The following is a 5,876-nucleotide window of genomic DNA, read 5'->3' on the forward strand; positions in this document are numbered from 1 at the left end:
AAAAATGGAGGGGTAGATATGATCATAATTCTTAATTGTATACATGCATAAAATCATAATTGTATACATGCATAAAATCCTCAAAGAATAAATTAAGCAATAACTGTGGACTGTAAGAAAAAAAAAAACAAGACCAAATAAGTTACAGAGCACAAAAGGCTTAATATGAAAGCAACCAGCTCTTTGATAAATATTTTATGTAAAATATGTTCTTTGCCAGTAAACATTGAACAGAAATGACTTGATTGAGAAATTTGAGGGAGACTTCCAACTAGAAGATTACCTTGACTAAGGGGACCATCTCTAGACCACATAAGCTTCACTAGTTATTAGATGTGTGATCCTAGACAGGATTCTTGACATGTCTAGGTCTTAGTTCTCTCATCTCTAAGTTTTCCAGTTGTATTGAATGAGACAGTATAGACACACCCTTAGAGTGCCTACCTCAAAAAACAAAACAAAACAAGACAGAAAGTGGAAGCAGAGCTAATCAAGAAAAGAGGCTAGCAGCAGCAGCAGGAGGGGACAAGAGGTATTGGGGAATATAATCAAAATACATTATATACCTGAATGAAAATGCCACAATGAATCCTATTTGTGTGTATAATTAATACACATAAGGATAAAATCATTGAAGAAATGCATTTCTGTAAGAGTTAGCTATTGTGATTATGCTATTGTTGCTTATTATTATTATCATTATTATTATTATTATTATTACTTTGGTGGTTTCCTTGTGTGTGAATTTAAGAGGAAATCAAGAATCTATTGAAAAATATGTCAGTTGTGGGCTCTGGATTCCAAAGAGGAGAGAGCCATCGTCACCCTCATTGCTATGTAGTGCTGGGGCCACTCATAGATGCCTAAGAACTATAGGCAGGCTGTGTAATGACATGCAAAGAAAAAAAACATGAGAGAGGAACTGTGATTTGATTTCCTGAAAGTTCCAGAAAATGAAAGACAAAGTATGGCACACGGTGTGTGGAAAGTGCTGTTCCATCCCTCCTGGCAATTAGTGCAGAAAGGAGACAGAGTGCAGCGTGCTGGCAGATCCAGGAGCTCCTTTGATGGAATAGAAAAGGATAATATATATTTTCACCTTCAGAAAGGTTAGGTAATTATAAATGTATTCTCCTTACTCATAATATTTTAAGCAAGTAATTGTTGCCCATGGGAAAATGTTTAATTATTTCTGACGAACAACTGTGGCCTAGAAACACTAGAACAAGGCAGGCAGAGCGTAGAAACCTGGGCCTGGTTCTTAATTGTGTGGCAATCTTGCCTTTTCATTGTATGTGAGTAAAGTCTGCTATTGATTTTTCTCTCAATTGATTTCACAATTTTTTTTCTAGTTTAGCAACAGAGGGGCTCCCCAATTAGCTATCATATTCTGGACTCACTAGATTAGAGGCTGCCTCCTACCTTGGTGACACAAACCCCATCCCTTTCAAGGTTGGCTGCCCAGCCTAAGCTTTTTTTCTGGACACTTCAGCCTCCTCATAACTGGATCCCTGTCCTCCTTGGTCAGCACAGGGCAATATACAGCAAAACCACGTTTTATGCTAAGGTCATCTGACTCCTTACACAGTCCCATTGAGAGAGAGAAGAAGTAGAACGAACTGTAAGGAACAGAGCCCCCCACACCAACCCTGCCACCACCATCCTGAATTATACCCTGACAACAGGTCCTGCAGGAAGAAAGGCTTTCAAAAGAAAATAGCGGAAGGGGCTGAGGAGAGAACTCAGCATGGCATGACCTCGCCATTGGATCAGTGTGACCTGGCCTCCAGTCTCCTCCAACAATGCAATGACTATTGACCATCGTATCACAATCCCACACTACATATCCAGGGAAAAAATTCCACAGATTAAGGGTCTTTTCTAGGACAGAAGCTGAATGGAGACTTTGATCCATCTCATTTTTGAGCTTACTACCTTCAGCAGCTGGGGCATTCCCATATTTTGTGGGATGGACTGAGTTTGAGGTAGGATGGAAAGACAGGGAAAATAATAGGGCACAGGAAAGGGAAAGAGCCCCTCCCCCCGGATCTAAGTGATGACTCTGACCAGCAGAGGAGCAAAGCCTTCCTGCAACTGCTGCAGGCCTTTCTCCCACCCAGCTGTAAAACTTCAGTTTTCTAAGAATTTCACCAGGAACCACATTTACAAGAGGACATGTACTAAAACGGGGCATGTAATCCTGTGAGTCCCAGGTTGACTTTATCAGGTTATAATTCCAATCCAGGAACCTCCAGAACCATCTTAGGCTCTCACTCATCAAATGAGAGAGATAAAGAAAAAAAGATGTTTCTCAGCAGCTTTTTGAGATGTAACTTGAGAGCCACCAGCTTGGTGTATGTGGCTAATATTAAGACAATCCATTGCTTAGTCTTTCTTTAGCAGCCAGTATTGGGTGTATCTTTCTGAATACCCCTTTTTCTCTTAACTTGCATGCTTAAAACCTATAATAAGATACATTTAATAAGATCCTAGCTCAGTGTCATATTGGCTAGTCCTGAAATTCTTTTCTACGTCAAAGCCACAAACAGAATCCTGGTTTAGCCTGAGTTGATATCCCTAAAAGATTAGGAGAATGCTTCAGGCTGCTGAGGGAGACAGCAGAAGCTGTGTCTCTGTCTCCTCATTGCTCACAATGCCTAGGATGTAGAACTAGCTGATCTTTGATGCTTAGGGTCCCCTCCCCCGCTCTGGGTGCGTGTGTGTGTGTGTGTGTGTGTGTGTGTGTGTGTGTGTGTGTGTGTGTGTGTGTACTTTAATAAGACAGGAATTTAATCTTTTCACAACTATTACTTGCCACTTAGGAATAAGATAGGATTGTGATAGGTGCAGGGAATATAGGTATCAATTTACTCCAGAGCCTAAAAACAAAACAAATAAACAGACAAAACAAAACCAACAAAAAACAACTGGACAACATCTGCTTAGTGGTCTTATTCATCACATCACCAATACACGTGTTCTTTCACATGTGGAAATTTCAACTGCTTTTTAAGCAGATCTCCCTGCTTCTGGAAGACATTCAAACACCGGCAGTTTCTTGCAAATGTGTGAATCTTATGCTTTTCTTTCCTTTGTAAAGTCTTAAATAGAGAATATGTGATTTTTAAAATTCTCATGAAATAGGAGTCATTTCCCAATTTCATCTAGGTGTGAAGTTTGTGTCCTAAACCCACAGCATGGAAATTGCTTTGGATTCTGGGGGAGCGAAACAAAGTGTGTGATCTAATTCCATTGTTCAATTAGGAGGCCTTAGGAAATTCACTTATTGTGTACCATTCTAGAACTCTATTTCTAAGGAACGCAAAGAATTATATCATTTGTTATATAGGCTGATATAGAATTAGTGTTCAACCAGATAATGAGCAAAGCAATTGAATGTAGCTAGAGTTTTCCTGGTCCTGCCTTGCCCACAGTCAGGACAAATCTCTCTCACCCGCCAGTCCCACAGCTGCTCAGACCCAACCAAGTAAACACACAGAGGCTTATATTACTTATAAACTGTATGGCCATGGCAGGCTTCTTGTTATCTAGTTCTTATATCTTGAATTAACCCATTTCTATTAATCTATAAGTTGCCACATGGCTCATGGCTTACCAGTATCTTAACATCTTCTCATGGCATTGGCTGGCAACATCTCTCTGCCTCAGCCTTCCACTTCCTAGAATTCTCTTCTCTGCTTGTCCCGCCTATACTTCTTGCCTGGCTACTGGCCAATCAGCACTTTATTTATGCAGAGCAATATCCACAGCAATTGAAGGCATCACAGGTGTTATAAGATGCACTCCACACCCCACTGCTTCAACCTCAGACATCACAGATGACACTTCCACTGCCACACATGAAGGACAGACCACAGAATCCCTGAAGTGCCCTGATCCTCTGGCTTGCATAAAACTACCCAAGGAATGAGGACCAGAGGACCAAAAAGAAGGAAGGGACAGAACTCAGGACCAAATGATGTTTGTATTCCTGTTTATTTTTAACATACTTCATGGTGTTGTTATTTTTTGTTAGTTTCTTGAGACAGGGCATCACTCTCTGTATGCCAGATTTGGGACTATGTAGTCCAGGTTGGCCTCATCCACCTGATAGTCCTTCTTTCTCAGCCTCCTGAGCACTGGGATTCCAGGCATGAGCCACCACACTTGGTCCTATATCCTCCTTTATTTTAACCCTTGCACAATGCACAGCTTTTGTTTCCTATACCTGCCACCCTAACTGGAGGAGTATTCCTCTGAATGCTTCAAGCCTTGCCCTAAGCTTTTCTCTTCATGACTGCACAGGAAACTTGGGCCTCAGTGAACTGAATGAAAACCCCAAGTCTTTCTGCCTGGTGTGTTGGCTATTGGTTTATCAGCTTGGAAAAGTCCTTTCTCAAGGGTGTTTAAATAGAAATGGGGATAAATGTCACCAGTGCAGAAAAGCATAGACTCTTGGCATAGTTATTATTGCAGGCACTGGGTATGTAGGACCGACAACCTCCCATAGAGAAGTATGCATGGCTGGGAGAAATGAACACATTGTGGGATGCTAGATGGATCCAGTGGTAACGTCAGTACCCTACTGTCTATGAATTAGAAAAAGGTGGAAACTACCTGTCTAATTTGGGGAAACTTAAGCCTTGTTATTTTCAGCCTCCTGAGAATGAGGAAATTTGTTCCAGGATGCTGGGCAGTTGGTAGGGAGCTTGCCCAGGATAGGTCTGGTGGCCCTGATAGCTGAGCTCCTCTGGCTTAGTGAACCTTCAGGGATTGTTCAAAGAACATGGGCTTACCTTTGCTCCAGGGGTAAAGAAAATTCAATCCATCCTTCGCAAGTCTCTAGACTTCTGCCCATCTGGCCAACCAGCTTCAATTTGTAGGTATCTGGGGGAGGGTGGGAGTATCACTGCTTTGGTGGGTTTCCTTGATGACACTGCTTCCTTCCAGAGGCCTCTCCTGATGACCCAAGTTAGTCTTGTTCTACGTTTTCAATAGCAGCCAGTCCCCATCACAGTATTGTTTTCCCATTTTTATTCAAATTTAAAGCTAATGTGTGCACACCTGTATATGTGCATGCATGTGCGCAGACGCCAGAGATTGGCATCGGGTTTCTTCCTCTATCGCTCTTCACTTTCATTTTTTTCCTAGGGGGGGGGGGGCACAGTCTCTCAGTGAATCTGGAGCTGGCAGCTTGAGCTAGGCTAGCTGACCAGCAAACCCCTGGGATTCAGTCCCTCCTCAGCTCCAGGGTTACACATATGTACCATTGCACAGTTTCTTAGCTGAGTCTTGAGTATCTGAACCCAGAACCTCATGCTTTCACAGCCAGTGTGCTACCCACTGAGCATCTCCCCAGCCCTTATCCAAGCATCTCCTCCTGCTTTGTTGATGGCCTCCCTACCAAATGACCAGTTCTAAGGGAGGCAGAAACTATGCCTTCCAGTCTACCAAAAGATTGCTTGCTCCCAGCACCGAGTATGTGCTTTAAAATGCTTCTTGAAGAAATGATGTTTTTCTTGAAGAAAACCAATCTATGGCTCAAAAGCCATATATTAACTATCTCACTTCACTTCTTTATTACCCACACAGAGAGAACTATTATTCTAATTTTATGAGTAAGGAAGTAAGGGTCTAAAGGGAAAGGTTAATCTGTCTGTGAGCCAGGCTAGGAGTTGGATGTCAAGTTTGTCCAGCACCCTTCTGTACATGACCTTCTTCCTCACTCTTTCTATTCACCTAACCCCTCAGGAGAAACTTCAGCAGTGCCTTCCCTCCCCCACACCTGCTGTGGGATCCCAATTAATAACGGCAAAAACCATTTGCCATTGTTCTAAGGAGCTGGGGAATCAATGTGTTCATTAGCATGCTCCCCC

Source organism: Peromyscus californicus, unplaced genomic scaffold (genome assembly GCF_007827085.1).
Source record: "Peromyscus californicus insignis strain IS unplaced genomic scaffold, ASM782708v3 Scaffold_5__1_contigs__length_169319896, whole genome shotgun sequence".
NCBI classification, from domain to species: Eukaryota; Metazoa; Chordata; class Mammalia; order Rodentia; family Cricetidae; genus Peromyscus; species Peromyscus californicus.